General features: G+C 40.1%; 1 protein-coding gene across 8 annotated transcripts in view; it reads right to left on the bottom strand.

Annotated features, from left to right (window-relative positions):
• The window catches only part of shank3b (SH3 and multiple ankyrin repeat domains 3b), a 61,583-nt gene extending 43,372 nt beyond the window's left edge, over window positions 1-18,211 (bottom strand). For 4 of the 8 annotated variants that reach the window (XM_038707893.1, XM_038707887.1, XM_038707888.1 and 1 more), the window contains exons 1-2: window positions 18,084-18,210; window positions 10,945-11,392 (exon numbers count right to left, since the gene is read on the bottom strand). The gene's annotated coding sequence lies outside the window, so the exon portion shown is untranslated. Of the gene's footprint in view, window positions 1-10,944; window positions 11,393-18,083 lie in introns of all 8 variants that reach the window. The other 4 variants (XM_038707890.1, XM_038707885.1, XM_038707891.1 and 1 more) reach the window with 2 other exon arrangements.

The following is an 18,211-nucleotide window of genomic DNA, read 5'->3' on the forward strand; positions in this document are numbered from 1 at the left end:
GCTTTGACTTAAGGCTCCTAAAGGTCCAAAATGAGACTCAAGTTGACCAAGCAACAGAAATCAGAGACTGCTGAGCAGCTACAGACTCCTGTTCATCAACATCCCGCCACTCAGAAAATGCACGGCAGAATGTTCTGGGTGTACATAAATAGCTTTATGTATTATTTTATTTTAACTCGGAACAGAATTACCTCTCATATCTATAACGTCAGACGGGGACGAGTAGTTTAAAAGTTGCAAAGAAACTCCCGCACACTGTCTAACTTGCAAAATTAAAGTTATCAAATTAGGCAGCATTTGCCTGATGGAGGTCTAATAGTGAAACACTGCCAGCTTATAAATTTATTATTACAAGTTAGACAGTGTGCACGAGTTTCTTTGCAATATACATTTAATTATCAGTTGTTCGGTATCTATAATATATAAATAAACTACCTTGATGTAGAAAAATACCAGAGTTATTTGGATATATGTAGTAAAAGTGCTTTCTAAATTATTGATGATGTATATCTCTTCATGCCCAGGTTTCCTTTTCCCAACACATGACGCTGATGTAACAACAGAAAACAATTTTCCTGTCAGCACTGCCTCGTAAAAACACCATTTTGAAAGGTTGGTTTGAACCAAATATTCCCTTGTCATCTGTCTGGCACTCCTACATGTTAGACATTTTAATTTCGGAGCTACAGCCAAGTTTCATAAAGCAACATCTCGAACTGGTCACTGCTTTAGTTAAAGACTAATTAAAAACTCATTTCTTTGTATGTCAATTTAAGCCATGCGTAAAACTAATTACTTCCTTTGTGTAAGTGGTATGTGCCCCCCCCACCCCCTTTTAAATTTTCATTTGTGTTTATTGATTTTTACTCGTATATGCATCGCTGTTTGTTTCCCTTCGTAAAAAATTGAATCCATAAAAACTAATTAACCTTAAAAAAGAAAAACACAATTGCAGGGCTGCATTAGTTTGAGCTAGCTGTTTAAAATATGTATTTTAGTTGAAAAATGTTGGTGCCCATCATGAAGAGCAACGCCTCATTGGATCTTTCTCTCCCCTTCATTCCCTGTAATTATTCTCCTGTTCAACAGCATCTAATAAAGGCATTGAAAGCCTAAATAATAATGATAAAAGTAGTTAAACTTAATTAACGTTTCAATGAAGTAGCGTTGTGTGCTACTACTCTGTTAGTTCTGCCATCTTGCTGGCGTATTCTGACCCTGGCTCTTCTTTGCTTTTGTTCATGTTCTGTAACAGAAACAAAAGCTGTGAGCTGAAGCACGTTGCTTTATCATTTGTTCTCAGAGTGTTGATGAGCTCCCTGTTTTGACAGATTCTAACAGTAAACACTGAGCCCAAACAACAGATTAGCAGGTTATGTAATATTACTATACTGTCTCTCTCTCTGCTTATTGAAATAACACCGGCGCAGCCTCAGATATCGAGTTTGCACGAATGACTCGTCTCTCTCCACTTCCTGCTTCGGCGACTCCCTCTGCAATCAACTCTGATTTGTCGTGTTTGATTTTCAGCCTGCAATTGTTTCTCCGTACTTCAGAAAACACTTCAGATCCACCAGTCAGAGGCCCTGAATCACCTTCCTGCCATTTAAAGTTCTGAAACAAAACCTTTCCTGCTCTGAGGGGGAAGAAGGTCGACTGGACTTCAACTAACTCATATACTAATATAAACATCCTGATAGAAACGTATCACTGACTAATGATAATGTTTTCTCTGGCCTTGGGGTTGGGTATCGTTTAAAATTTTATGGTTCCAGTACCAAAACCAGTACCCTTAAAGTGATACTGATACCAGTAGAGAACTTCATTTGATACCTTGCATAAAATGCCACCTGTTAAAGCCACAGTAGTTGATTGGTAGCTGATCTATTTTATTTTTCTTGTTTCAAATAGCTGTTACATAAAAAGTATTAGGAAATTGTATCAGATCGCTCCACATCCTGATTAGTTCATCCTCGCGGGTACTTTATTTAAAGTATATTTTTGGATACGTGTGTTGAAAGTAAACAACGGAAAATTATTTTGTTAACTTTTGATCAATAAACTGAAGTGAAAGATTTCCGCCTTTTCCTTTAGTGGTGAGTCGCAAACCTCCGAAAACAAAAGTCACAAGTATAAAACGAGAAAGAGTCTGTTTAACAGAGGAAAAGAGGAGGTGAGCGGCTGTTAAAATGAGGCATGCAGACTTTTTTTATACAGTTTATGGTGCAGGCACATGAGGGGGAAAAAGGCGTGCTCTTCTCTTTCTTTCGGTGCGTTACTTGCGTGTTTGGCCGCAAGATAAACCATACAGTCATTTTCCCCCGCTATCGATTGAAGACGTTTCGATTCTACTCGATACCGGGCTGTTGTCGATAGCGAAACCCATCCCTATCCGGCCTTGATGAATCAGACGAGCAGGTTTAGCCCCCCGAAACCTCCGCTTTTCGAAGGCTTTCTAAGGCTGCTGAGTTTTCTCTTCCTTGTGTGGGTTTCTTTCAATATTCACCTGTTCTGAGGCTTTGAACTGAGACGCTCTTATTTGTCGTAACAAAGGACACGACAGGAATGAATTCAATTTCAGGGCTTTTCATGCATCAGTGTGCGGAATAAAAGCTCATTAAAATCAGAGCTTTTTACTGCCGTTTGACGGATTAAAGACAAAAAGGGAGTCAGCTCTCTGACAGCTGTTCACACATACACACAGCTCGGTAACAGATGAGTTTCTAAATGATGACTTAACCCCTCGTCCACCGCGGCGCCACGCTCTCTTTCATTTTGTCCTCCATTCTTTCCTTGGTCTTCCCTTCTTCCTCTTGTTCTTCCCTTTTCTTTCAATCTGCACTCCTTCTACTTGTCCAGACTTTTTCACTTTCACACCTCAGTAGGCAAAACACTCGATGAACATGATGGAAATTGCACCGCCTCTAGTTCATCTTCGTGCCTGCTGTTGTAAATGTGAATGGGCCCTTCAGGTAAAACTCAGTGGGAGCAGCAGCAGCTTATCTCACAGCGGTTGCCCCCCTCCCCCCCCATTGTTCACTGCAGAGAGCTCCTGTTATGTAACATCTCCTCAGGTTTCCTTCAGGACCGATCCGATCCAGGACCTTCGGCTCTCGTCCGATTTTGGCTCCAGATCACTGTCTTGCGCAAAGGTGAAATTCTTGTTCAGCTCGAGCAGCAGGAGGCTTCATCCTGAAATAACTCGGGGTCACGATGTTGATCATTTCCCGTTTTTGTCCTGAGCAGAGCTGCTGTCCTCCCACACAGCCTGAACAATACAGCAGCTACATTCTTCATCTGGAAATAAGACTCGTATTCAAAATGCTTTGCTTTCACCAAACCTGAATATGTTTGCCCACACAACTCTGAGACCGACTGTTCCTCATAATGGGAAGCTGTAGAATTTACTTATGTTTAAAATTTGATTGGCAACAACTGAGGTTCTTGATAACATGAAGACGCCGCCAAGCAAAAAAAGTACTTCATAAATGATGAATGGATAAAATAATCTGTAGAATACTAGATTACTAAACTCATCGTTAGCTGCAGCCGTACATGGGAGCTGCATTGAGAGAGATTCTGTTGGTGAATTATAAGATATTTCTAGCTGAGTTAGCATGATATCATTTATAGTATGTAGTTATCACATGTATATTTAAGACTCCTTTCTTTCTTATTTTCAAACAAGTCAGGTAAAATTATAAAAAAAAATAGGAATAATGTTAATTAGCTAGCTTGCTAATATTACAGCTAATAAAATCAGCCAAGCAACAGTTATTTCAGTAAAATCAGCGGTCGCTGATTAAAAATGAGAAGCTGCTTTTGTCTACTTCTGCCTAAAGTCAAGTTTCAAGATTCACACTGTTAGTTAGCTGTGACGGTTTGTCTCTGAATATCGCTGTCCAATCAGCATCAAGTCGTGTTCCGTGGAGTCCCGCCTCTTTTGGTGTGATTTCAGTCCGGTTGTAAATCGCCCAGATCTCTCTACGCTAAGCTAATAATCTTTATAGTTATTATTAAGCCAAATTTTATGCTTATATTAAATGTGATTGTTATTAAGCCATGTTTTATGTGTGGTGGTGGAGTCAATTTAAAGTTAGCTGCACTTAACCAGTAACTATATATTTTTCTTTTATTGCCAGAAACCGAAGAAGAAAGAGGAGGTAGCATGATGTGGTCACCACTGGCATCCCGGTCAGGAGGGTAAAAAGAAGAAGAAGGAAAGCAACACAGAAAATAAACCAAAAATAATAGAATATACCTTTTTACATTACCACTTACACGAATGGGAGAACAGCACATAGGTCGTTGGTACTGTGTGATTATGGAGTACAGGAGAACAGTGGATACTTTAAAACAGCCCACACCCCTAATAATACTGTGTAACTACAGGATAACAAGTGGAATTTTTACTACTTTCTGCTTACCTAATTAGTCTTGTGTAATGTGTGTAACTTAAAGAATGAAAATGAATACTGTGCTCCTCTGTATTAAACATTTAAGATTAGCTGTGTTTGATCCACCTGTGTGACATTATTTCTTAACCGTAGCCTATAACTTGAGACGGGTCCCTTAGCTGCAACGCAAGATTAACTGTAAATAATTTTATTCATTGCACATCATCAGCCCAGTGCCACTGCGCTTTATTCTGGATTTATTGTTCCTAAATAAAATGTTTGTTACAGCTAAATCAGATGATTGTGAGAGTCATTCTTTTTTTCATTAATGCTGAAGTAGCTGCCTTTACATCCAAAGGTCTAAAGATCTGTTGATCTTAACTGTGGACTGTTTATTCATTGTAGACATTGACAATGAACTTCAGGATGTAGCTTTTCACAAATACTGTACAGGATGTAGCTTAAGGAACAATCCTTGTCTTATAGCAGACTAAGACCATTGAACTGGTCACCATCATCGGAACAATAACGTTAATTTGATTGTTTCCATCTCACACGGCTGATCCTTAGTTAACAGGGCCGAGTAGAATTACAAGGGTTAGAGTCCCTGTTTTCTCTGCTGTTACCTTGTTGACAGGTTACCGCTGTCAACCGCTTTTACCAGAGTTTGTAGCGTGGACAATCTGGATTTACAGCGACGACTGTATCTAAAGAAAGGTTAGAGTCTCTAAGTGAAAAAACTTTATTTCCCTGTTGCTGTTATGTTTTATGTAAAGCACTCTGAATTACCTTGTTGTCGAAATGTGCTTTTCAAATAAACTTACTTTGCCTTGCCTTAATTATCTGGCTTGCTTTACAGCTAATACATTACAGCCAATAACATCAGCCAGTGACAGTTATTAGACAGTTAATTCACTCCGCTCCAGCCTGCCTACCCTTGCTGCTTTCTCTGCGAGCCGCTTGTAACCCACCGCCACCCTAGCTCCTCCTTCTTTAATGCTTTTCCTAACCAATCAATGTATTTCCGTATTTATTGACGCTGCTCTGTTCTGTACTCTGTGGGGTCTTTGCTGCTGCTCTCTCTATCCTGGCAGGGCTTTCAAAATCCCATAACCGAGCCAAACATAACTACTGCAAACAAATAAAGTATTTCATAAAGTTGTCTTGACTGAAATAAAAGTATAATATTTTTAACTATAATTTTTATTCTTGACGGCAGGTAGAGCTGCAACAATTAATCGATTAGTTGTCAGCTATTAAATTAATCTATTCATCTATTCATTTTAATAATCGATTAATCAGTTTGAGTCATTTTTTAAGAAAATCCTCTGATTCCAGTTGTTTAAATGTGAATATTTTCTGGTTTTCTATGACTGTAAACTGAATATATTTGAGGACGTCATCTTGGGCTTTGGGAAACATTAAAACACCATTTTTTTTTTTACATTTTACAGCCCAAACAACTAATCAAATAATCAAAAAAAGAACTGATAGATTAATCGACAGAGAAAATAATCGCTAGTTGCAGCCCTAACGGCAGAACAAATGATGAAAAGCTAAGATGTCCTCTTGCATAATTCAGAAAGACTGAGTGTTCCTTTATAGTGAGAAGAGCGTCTGTGTTGCCAGCTGACAATGATCACAGTCTGGATGTTGTACACACGAGGTGAAAAATCAGCTTCACGTCCTGAAATGCAAATTTTGTGTTTCACAGACACATAAAAGTGAGAGAAAAGTCTTTACAGCAGGCAGAAAGACTCTTCCAATGTCCACCAATAAGACTGGCCTATAAATTAATCTGGCAGGTTTTGTAGGCAGACATAACAAGATGCTGTTACTGACAAAAGACAACATTTATATGTTGTCTTTTGTAATTCCATCCATAAGTAACACAGTGAACATGGGGCCTGATTTAACATCCCGAATAAAGAGTAGGCTACTAAATTGCGTGTGCATTCTAAGATATTGCACGTGCAATTTTAGTACCTGTTACGAAGAATTATTGCGTAGAGGACAACAGGTGCAAACACAATGGGGGGTTTTGCGTGTTTTAACGGTTTCCGCCATGGAGAGTCGGGAGGGAAAGCAGCCACCATGTAAAAACCTTGGTTTGTTTCCTTCAGTACGTCCCGAGTGTGGAAATCGTCTGTACCTGCACATCCTGCACTAAGTACTTGAGACAGCACACCTGAAAAACTGCTTTGGGAAACCTCAGCAGAAACAGATGCAGTATGCTGCAATGACCCAGACGCCAGGAAATGCCAGCAGATCGTGCTTCATCCAGCCAGAGGGAACGACCACAGACCGTCCTCAGTGTGCCCGGTCGCTCTGCGATCTCCTGTCCCTGTCCGCCCCGACGCCCCGTTCCCTCTCCAAGACCTACAAAGGGTTGTGTCGCTGTTGTGAACAGTTGGTGATCGTTCCCTCTGGCTGGATGAATTTCACGCCTGATCCATGCTGTACTGCAATATTCATATATTTCATCGAATAAATAAAATAAAATAAAATAATAGTATTTCTATATATTAGATATAGAATATTATCATCTAATATTGTTAATTTCTCAACGTCTTCTTTCATCACGGCTGTGTCTCCTTCTGGCAACGATAACAGCAGCCATCTCTGCGCATCACTTGGCGGTTTGCACCTTCCTCTCTAACGTATTAAATCCAGAGGCTGCTGCACTCACATGAAATAGCGTTTAGGCTTGGTAGATCACACTGCGTGTAGTAAATAAATGTATTTGCATGTTACGCCCCAAATTGCATCTTCATTAAGGCAAAAGTAGTAAATGACCAACAGGTGCTATGTTGCGCTTTTTAAAGACGTCACTCTGCGTGCACGCCGTTAGTAGATCAGCTTACGTGTTAATTTGCTGGTGAAATCAAGTTTGCACACGTTTTTATTCGGGTAAACCTTTAGTAAATCTGGCGCTAAATGTACGACTACTTTGGTCGTGAGTTTAGGGCTTTTAATCTGAAAATCATGAAAATCTGCCAAATGAATGTAGGGAATAAAACAGTAGTAGAGTAGAAGTATAAAGTACTTTAAAATGGAAATACTCAAGCAAAATACAAATACATCAAAATTTTAATCAATTACAGTAAACTTGAGTAAGTACTTTTTTTAAGTTACCACCACTGGATTGCAGGTATCTTCTGATGAAGTTTTTGATTAAGCACAAAAACGACTTGAAATTGATCGTTGGTAAAGAAAAAAAACAAACAAACTGCTTCAGGTTTGGGAAGCTTTGTGGTCATTATAACGACAACATGAACAGTCAAACTCACAGACTTTGTTGACCAATCCGCCCCTCACTCAGACGTCTTTGTTAAAGTGTAGACAACAACAAATACTACTAATATTATCTGAACACAGACTCGATATTCGACAAGTGCTGCTTTCGCTTTGCAGCTAATAAGTCTAAGACGTTAAGAGCTATTTAATCACAAAAAGCTACTTCACATCTCCTTCAAACCTAAAAAAATGATTCAAGGTTTCTGACGTGCATGTCAGCCAGTGAGAATTCACTCTTTAAAGACTGAGATATAAAAATACTTCACAGACCTTAAATATCTCTGGCACACAGTGAAGGCTTCAAAATATTATATTATACAATTGAGCAAACATATCAGCTTCCAGACCAACAAAGTAAAAATCAGCAGGTTTAGAGATCGTCTGTGAAGAATGAATTTTTAAAAAGGTAATTTGTTTTTTGTTGCCGATCATAAACTTTAACAAAATCTTGTGCAAGTTTTTTGTTCTCTCCCTGCGAACATGACAGCAGTTGAGTCGGGTTTGTGACATCTTGTATCTCTAAAGTTAAAAGACAACGCAGTTCAAGGTGAGACACCACATTCAAATAGGCATTTTCCCTAACTTTACTCATATCACACTGAAATTTTACAAGCTGAAAGCTAACATAAAAAGAAAATGTTTTTATTTTCAATATGCAAATGAGGTGTTTCCTCATTAAATATGCACTAATTTGCATATTACACTAGTACATTTAAGAGTCAGATTCATTTTTATACACGTCAAAGCAAAACAAGACTAATTAAAATCATTCAGAAGAACCTCAATAAACTGATCTGAACCACAAACCACTTTTCATTTTCATTTTTTTAAGTGTGATAATACACCAAAAGGCTAAACATTTACATAACGATTTTTCAAAATATATATTTTTTATTTAATATACAGTGGGTACGGAAAGTATTCAGACCCCTTTAAATTTTTCACTCTTTGTTTCATTGCAGCCATTTTCCAAAAATCAAAAAAGTTCATTTTATTTCTCAGTAATGTACACTCAGCACCCCATCTTGACAGAAAAAAACAGAAATGTAGAAATTTTTGCAAATTTATTAAAAAAGAAAAACTGAAATATCACATGGTCATAAGTATTCAGACCCTTTGCTCAGTATTTAGTAGAAGCACCCTTTTGATCTAATACAGCCATGAGTCGTTTTGGGAAAGATGCAACAAGTTTTTCACATCTGGATTTGGGTATCCTCTGCCATTCCTCCTTGCAGATCCTCTCCAGTTCTGTCAGGTTGGATGGTAAACGTTGGTGGACAGCCATTTTCAGGTCTCTCCAGAGATGCGCAATTGGGTTTAAGTCAGGGCTCTGGCTGGGCCATTCAAGAACAGCCACGGAGTTGTTGTGAAGCCACTCATTCGTTATTTTAGCGGTGTGCTTAGGGTCATTGTCTTGTTGGAAGGTAAACCTTCGGCCCAGTCTGAGGTCCAGAGCACTCTGGAAAAGGTTTTCGTCCAGGATATCCCTGTACTCGGCCGCATTCATCTTTCCCTCGATTGCAACCGGTCGTCCTGTCCCTGCAGCTGAAAAACACCCCCACAGCATGATGCTGCCACCACCATGCTTCACTGTTGAGACTGTATTGGACAGGTGATGAGCAGTGCCTGGTTTTCTCCACACATACCGCTTAGAATTAAGGCCAAAAAGTTCTATCTTGGTCTCATCAGACCAGAGGATCTTATTTATCACCATCTTGGAGTCCTTCAGGTGTTTTTTAGCAAACTCCATGCGGGCTTTCATGTGTCTTGCACTGAGGAGAGGCTTCCGTCGGGCCACTCTGCCATAAAGCCCCGACTGGTGGATTGCTGCAGTGATGGTTGACTTACTACAACTTTCTCCCATCTCTCGACTGCATCTCTGGAGCTCAGCCACAGTGACCTTTGGGTTCTTCTTTACCTCTCTCACCAAGGCTCTTCTCCCACGATAGCTCAGTTTGGCCGGACGGCCAGCTCTAGGAAGGGTTCTGGTCGTCCCAAACGTCTTCCATTTGAGGATTATGGAGGCCACTGTGCTCTCAGGAACCTTAAGTGCAGCAGAAACTATTTTGTAACCTTGGCCAGATCTGTGCCTTGCCACAATTCTGTCTCTGAGCTCTTCAGGCAGTTCCTTTGACCTCATGATTCTCATTTGCTCTGACATGCACTGTGAGCTGTAAGGTCTTATATAGACAGGTGTGTGGCTTTCCTAATCAAGTCCAATCAGTATAATCAAACACAGCTGGACTCAAATGAAGGTGTAGAACCATCTCAAGGATGATCAGAAGAAATAGACAGCACCTGAGTTAAATATGAGTGTCACGGCAAAGGGTCTGAATACTTATGACCATGTGATATTTCAGTTTTTCTAAAAAAATTTCTACATTTCTGTTTTTTTCTGTCAAGATGGGGTGCAGAGTGTACATTACTGAGAAATAAAATTAACTTTTTTGATTTTTGGAAAATGGTTGCAATGAAACAAAGAGTGAAAAATTTAAAGGGGTCTGAATACTTTCCGTACCCACTGTATATCACATGTGTGTGACGGGCCCTTTTTCCCCCACATATTTACAGTGTAAAGAGTGTAAAATTATAATCTAACTGCCTAAAACATGTCATTATGTGACAACATTAGCTAACGCACTAGAAACACACAGTATTGTCAAGACCTGCTCTTTTATGAAAAGCGCTCTGAGATAACTGTTGTTGTGATTTGCCGCTATATAAATAAATTGAACTGAATATTACAATCACGGTTTGTAACATGAACACATCTCTTAAGGACTTATTAAAGAAGAACTCGCAGGGCTGACTTACATGGCGCAATATCTTTCTCGACCCGCCGTATTCAGGGATTAACTCCGCCCTCATACAGATCCCCTGTTACATTTCCTAAAATTGCATGTGCTAAGCATGTTTTTTCATCTGAACCACAAAGTAAATGTGAACACGTGTTCACAGTACCCTGTGTGAAACAATCAGGACGGAGACTTTTGGCTCGTCAGCAATAACAACCAGAAGTTAAGAAGCAAAACTGGAAATAGGAACAAACAACAAAAAAAAGGGCGGGTCGCTTGAGGCCAGTGAATGAGTGAACGAGGGATTTCGGACACAGTCCGGCTTTACAGGCACCATCATCCTGTTGGATCCTATTTAATTTGACGGGTTCTATGACTGACTTGTCCGGATCTAACCCAGTTTAGTTCCAGCTGGGTGAAACCCAACACCCCCAGTAATAAACCATCCCACTTACCTATCGTCAGCAGTCCCATCAAACTTTTCCAATGGCCTTTACTGATTTTCACTGGTCTCTTCTGGTCTGTCCAGGCCTGGTCTGATCCGCTCTACAGAGTCTAACTGGCCGACTGGTCCGGTACTGGTTTGGCCTTTTGGATCTGGTCCAGCTTGAGATGCCAGGTTCTTGCGTCTGTGATTGGTTGGACCTCAGCTTTCAGATAAGTTTCTGGTGGATTGTTGTAATCCTGTGAGTAGTTATAGTAGAATGAGTACTTTAGTAGTTTCCGAAATATGTTGTAGTTCCTCTTGTAGTATGAGCCGAATCCGCAGTAGATTAAGTATTTTTACAGTAAACAGTACAGCATTTTCTGTAATGTGTAACTGTAGTTATTGTGTAGTAATCCTGCAGTAGAGTGAGTGGTCTCAGAGTTTCAGATTGTATTCTGGGAGTTGCCCTGCCCATCCTGTAGAGAAGGGAGGAAAAGGGGGAGGAAAAGGGGGAGGAAGAGCGAGAGGAAGATGGGGAGGATGCGAGTGGGAGGTAAAGGAGAGGGAGGCCAGGATGTGAAGGAATGGGAGGAAAGGACGAGGGGGGGGGGGGGGGGGGGGGGAGAGAAAAAAAAAAACATGTCAGAAGAGGAGTGGGAGTACAGAGACGACGGAGCGTGCTGTCTTGCAGTTTAAATCATAACTGGGTCAGACACAGTTGCATTTAGCGGAGCCCACTTCAGGTTGAGACAGTCGCACAATATGAAGCTAACTCGTAAACCTTGTTTCCAACTGCTGCTATGTTGGTAGCATTATATAAAGTACTAATATATGTTTCTGTTTCGATTCTCAGACGAGTTGAAAAAATTAGAAACCTGATAGCAGAGACCAGGAAGTAGCTTTAGCATTTATGAATCTTGAGGAAATCACTGTTATGTCAGAAAACAGACACAGAAAGATGCAGTAACTCACTGATAACGACTGGATTCTGTGTTTGGCTGTGATGAAAGGCGACATAAGACTCGCAGAAGGAGTCAGAGGAAACAGAAGTGTTGGTCAAAATGCTTCATTCATTCAATCCTATAAAATGTTTTTTGTTTTTCTGCTGTTTTAGAGTTTCAGCGTGGACGGTAAGCTTGAAGAAAATGATATGAAGAAACTAGATCTGCAGTGATTAGTCAATTAATTGATTCATTTTAATAATCAATTAATCGTGTAAGCCATTTTTTAAAAGCAAAATAAATTCTCTGGTGTCAGTTTCTCCAGATGTCTCAGATTTTCTTCACACACGCTTACTGTTTTACTTATTTACATATCTTGTTAATTTTTTATTTTTAATATTTAATTTTACTTTATTTTTATTATTTAATTTTATATATTTTTAAACACACAAAACACTTATTTTTGCTGTTTTCTTTACTTATTTAATGAAATGTTTGAAATTTGTAGCTTTGGCAATATTTCTTTTTTTTTTATTATTCTTTTTTTTATACAAAAAAGAGAAAACAAGCTCAGGGAAGGAAAAACTAACAAAATAAAAACATATTTCATATATTTTAGGTCAAAGAACAGAACAATAAAATAATAAATACATAGATATAAAATAAATAAAAAATAGCTATTCCTGGATTATCTGCTTGTTGCATCTTCCCCCAAATAATATCTTCGACTTGAAAAGTTAACGTTGCTTTAATAATTATTCAGTCAGGACAGAATGATGTTGTTGTAAATCTGAGTATTAATCTGATACCAAGTTACAGGAGAAGGTGTATATGTTTGTTCTAAGGTTAATAATGTTTAAAAAGTTTGAAACCATGATTTCTCATTTATATTATTAACTGTCTTCCAATATTGTTGTTTTACATTCATGCTAACAAAGCTGAATTAAATTTAAATTTAAAATGTAATAAGAAACTAATAATTTATTACAATTTCTGAGTAACTTACCCAGCACTGTTAGCATACTGCTGTTGGCTTACTGGTAGTCAGTTAGCAGCACAGTCTTGTTAAGAGCCAGCTGTTGACCTTCGGTAGCTTATTAGCAGAGAGCTGTTAGCTTACTATTTAGTCAGCCAGTAGCATACTGGAAGCCAGCTGGTAGCCTGCTAATAGCTAAACAGCATGCTAGCCAGCTGGAGTGTGGGGGTGTGTGTGTGTGTGTGTGTGTGTGGGTTGGTATAAACCAGGATGTTTCCATGGCAACGCAGACAGCATGAGGACATGTTGGAAACAAGGAAAAATAAAAATACAAGACATGACAAAGATTAGAAGTACTTCCTGTCACTCACACTTCCTGTTTCCCATCCGGTTTGCCAAGGAAATGGATGTTTGGCAGGAAAAAGCAGAGAAGCTGGACGGCACTGATAACACACACACACACACACACACAGTATGTTTTGCGTGTGTGTTTGACATTGTTCTTGGATCTTGTATAATCCGGATCGTCTGCAGATCCAGTTCCAACTTATGTTCAAGTGACTCTTAACAATTCAGGACTTTTACTTCAGTTTTTTTTTTCTCCCTTTGGTTGTGAATAGAATTATTTCCCAGCACATTTCGATCACTACATTTGCAATCCATCACATAGCACATGTTCACACACACACACACACGCACGCACACACACACACACACACACCACGCGTCACTCTGAATCTCAACGAGCACCAACTGGACGTGAAGCTGTCCAGTTGTGGTCAGATCACAAACACGCTGTTAGGTGTGAATAAGATGTGTGTGTGTGTGTGTCCTGAAACTGAAGCTCCACTGGCCATTACCATGGTAACCAATGGCAGGAGCTGATAAGACACACTGTGTTATCATGTCTCTCTCTCTCTCTCTCTCTCTCTCTCTCTGTGACACACATCCACACACTCGTCAAGTTTCTCACATCACTGAGAAACTAGTTCAAAGATGGGTGTTCAGTTTCTTCAGGGCTCCCACTTTTTTTATCCAGAAATAATTTTTCAGGAAAATTTCAGTGATGATCTGGCTCGTGTGGCAGACAGGCATGACGTCATACACTGATATGTTCCTCTGACTTCTAAAGACTGCAGTCTGTGGCTATAACTTATCAATGAAATCATCTATTACATGCTTAGCAGTTATGACAAATTGATCTTGTCTTGTTTTAATGCTACGTCTTAAAGGTCCAGTGTGTATCATCATCATGCTTTTCCTTTTTATTATTTTAATGTATTTTTAATTAATGCATTTTGAGGTTAAGCCTGACAGAACAAGAACTGCACGGGATGTCGATCCTACATAGTGCCATAAGTCGCTTTCACACGGGGATCCCGCAATAAACACTTTCCCATACCGATCCGGCTTTCTGGGACGCGGAGGCGACAGAAAAACACAGTGACGTGTAACAACGCTTTTCACTAGGGCTGAAACGATTCATCGATTAAATCGTTTAACCCATATAACTATACAGCGCACTGTTTCGCACGGACATTTATTACCGTCGCACATCACGCTTACGCTGTGAACCCGACGGGACTATGATGCCGCTGTTTGCAAAGTGGAGGAAGAGAGAAAATAGCGAAGGACATAGAAGAAAGTGTCCAAAGTATGTTATTATTTTATAGCTGTTTCAAGAAAACAACAACTCTGTAATGTTACTGTCGGTCCACCGTAAAACTAAACTTATGTCGCCTTGGCAACAGCACGACGGGGCCTGATCAGAAAGCAGCCTGTGTTCTGTTCTCAAGCCTCTCAACGACTACAGCGACAACACCGCAGCTAACAAAATGCAGTCAACTAACAACCGGCTCCCAGCACGACACAGACAACAACATAAGGATACAAAACAACAATAAAAGTTCTATGTGCTGAAGCCCAGCAGACCAAACGCGAATCAGATGATGTGTCATACACATTCAAAATCAAAAAGGCTCGAGTCACAGAGAAACCGCCGCTTTGGTTTGGAAACCTACAAAACAGAAAGTTGGCTTTCATCCTTTTGGACAGGTAAACTGCAAAGCATGTGAAACACACTATGATTTGGTGCTTTAGTGGCTCAAGTTAAATAACGTTGATGTTATCTGGTGAAAAACAGTTGTCTGGCTTTCCACATTTCTTCACCAGCTAAGCTCGACCCATATTACTATCCTGTGTAACACCGGTATTATAAGTGTTGATTTTAGCCTGCAAGAAATAATGTTACCGTACAAATAAAATGTGGAGTGATTTGTTTACTAGCCTATAGTGATGCAGAGGCAGCCAGCTAACGTTAGCGTGGATCTACTGCCATTTGCTTTGTAACGTTCAATTTAGATTTGTCGTTTTACCGATACTCAGGTAAACAGCTTCTCCTCTGTCTCAGTCGCTGTAACTTACGTGACACACATAATATACAATAATGCAACATAATGGTGCAGAACAACAACACAGAGGAAGACCCATCCACTACAGCAATGTTACTTACTGTGGTCTAACTGTTGGCAACAATCTTTATTTATAATATTCAGTCCAGCTCGCTAACCATTTGTTAGATGTGCTCACATTGCTGAGCCTCTGGCGAAAGATACACAAGCTAACGCCGATATATCACGTCGGCTAAATGCAGTAAATGTAACGTTATCAACGAGCATAGATTATTTCAACCTCAAGCTGGTGAAAATATTACGTTGCAGTGGAAGTTTCAAGCATGTTTTCCGAAGCTGTCTCCCGGTGTTTCGCTGCGCTGTATGAAAGATACGGAGCTTTTGGTGTTGGTCTGCCTCTGAGCCGGGAACAGAGCCTGAACATGTCTGTATGTAAAACCACAGCCGCCATGTCGGTGTTTCCGAGTTTATTGTGGGATCCCTCATGAGTTTGAGTGTACGTATGAGCACACACCTACATGCAATCAAAAACCTTTTCCTGAGGCTGAACATAAAAATAATTAATTTATTAAGGAGGTTTAAGCTGAATGATGAAGCATGATTAATAAGCATCTTGTAAGTTTATAAAACCATTTACTGTTCTGTCTTGAATACATTAATTAATTAATGGCATCACATCTGGTGTCTTCTTAAAGTTTCTATTTGACAGAATACTTTATTGTCTCAATTAAAAGTACTGAAACACACGTTAACGTGACATAAAAAGGCACGTTATTATTTTGGCCGGTAAAAAATTTGTTTGGCCGGTGGATTTTTTCATCTACCAGTCCCAGAGGTTAATTTCCACCCCTAGCTGTTACCACTCAGGTACATCTTTAGACCATCTCCAACGCGGGTCTATAGTTTGTCACATAAAGCATAAACGTAGGCGCTTAACAGCCGAGGCAGTCGGGCAAAAAGATGGACAAAGATGGCCGAGGTTGCCTGACCTTAAGTCAGTCACGCAAGTAGAGTGGCGTTTCATATACAAAGAGTTGCAGGTCGTCTTGCTAGAATGATTTGTGACATGAGCAGAGCTTTGTGGTCTGAACACAGGCTGCATTATGGGAAACGTAGTCCTCTGACTGCATTTTTTTGGGGTTCACAGAGGCTCATTTTCCTCTGTGGGAATGGCGGTGTCACCTCTGACCATCGAGGCTGAAGCAAAGTCACTCCGAGACCGGCCTGCCGCCACGGTGCTTGGCTGAACACGTTGCCATGACAACCTACAAGATGTTAACGGGCGCAGAAGAAGAAAATCCACTTCCTGTTTGAAGTGTTTGATTTTTTTTTTTCCTAGTAGATCATCTTTTTAGATAGACGGTCTGAGACTACGGCCTACACACTCTCTGCTGCGCTTACATAACACACACACAGAGGACGGTGAAGCGATGCTGGAGGAAACAGAAACAGGAAATAAAAAGACGACCCACAGAGAGATGAAGAGAGGAGGCAAGGAGGGATAGAAAAGGAAAAGACAGCAAAGGAAGACAGGACAGGAGGGTAGGACAAACATTTAAAGGGATAAGAAAATGATGTGAGGAGAGAAGGAAAGGAAAGTAAAAAAGGGGGGGTAGTTACAAGTACTGAAGGAATGAATGGAAGAGAGGAGAGTAGGAAAGGTTGGAGGCAAAGGAAAAGAGGAAAGGAATGGAAATAAGAAGAAAAAGAAAAGAAAAGGAGAAGATGTGAAGGAAGAGAGGAAGCAAATGAGGAGATGAGAGAAGGAGATTAAGAAAGGATAGAAGAGATGGAGGGAGAGGAGAGGATGGGGAAGGAATGGAAAAAAAGAAAGGAGGCAAGGAGAAGAAGCAAGAATAGAAGATATAAATGGAGGGAGAGTAGAGGGAAGGAAGGGAAAAGAAGAGAGACGGCAAGGAAAGAACAGGACAAAAGGAGGCAAGGTAAGGCAAGGAAACAAATGAGAAGAGGAGGGAAGGAGATGAAGAAAAGTTTGAAGAAATGAAAGAAGAGAGAAGATGGAGAAGGAAGGGGAAACAAGAGAGGATGCAAGGAAAAGAAGTAAGAGAGTAGTAGAGAAGAAGAGATGAAAGAATATGAGATGGAGGGAGTGGAGAGGAAAGGACATAAGGAGGCAAGTAGAGTAACTAAATGAGGAGAGAAGGAGATAAAGAAAGGATAGAACAGATGAAGGGAGAGGAGAGGAAAGGAGATATGGAGGCAAGGTAACAAATGAGATGACAGGATGGATGGGAAAAAACAAAAATGACTAAGAGTAAGCAAAGAAGGCAAAGAAGGAAGGAATACAAATAGGAGGGAGGGGAAGGAAAAGGAGGAAAGGAGGCAAGTTAAGGAAGGAAAAGAGAGATGAAGAGGGAAAGAAAGCAATAAGAGTAGGCAAGGAAAGGACACGAGGAAAGGAAGCAAGGTAAGGCAAGGAAGAAAACGATAAGAGATTAGATGATGGAAAGGATAAGAAGAAACGAACGAGGAAGAAGAGGAAAAGAAGAGAGAAGGAGAGGAGGCAAAGGAAAGAAAAAGACAGAAGGAATGCAGATTTGAGAGAAGGAGAGAGGAGGCAAGAAAAGACAAGAAGGCAAGTGAGGAGAGGAGGAAAGGAAATGAAGAGATGAAAGGATGATGAGAGGTAATAAATAAAAAAAAAGGTAAAGTGTAGAGAAAATGTAGTCACGACTTTTAAAGTTACAGAGCGGCAGCAAGTGACCGACACACACTATCGCTGAAACAACGTTAGCCAAACACACACACATTCCCTCTAACACACACTAACTCAAACACACACACATTAACACACACAGGGCTGCAGAGAGAGACTCACCCAGAAGATCACCGACTCGTTCTCCATGATGATAAACTGAAAAGAAAAGGAAGGACTGATGGACAGAGAGAGAGAGAGAGAGAGGTGGAGGAGAGAGTTGATGGAGGATGGGGGGAAAAAAGAAGAGG

Source organism: Micropterus salmoides, unplaced genomic scaffold (genome assembly GCF_014851395.1).
Source record: "Micropterus salmoides isolate LMB-PRFRI ecotype aquatic unplaced genomic scaffold, ASM1485139v1 Ms_hic_scaffold_9, whole genome shotgun sequence".
NCBI lineage: Eukaryota > Metazoa > Chordata > Actinopteri > Centrarchiformes > Centrarchidae > Micropterus > Micropterus salmoides.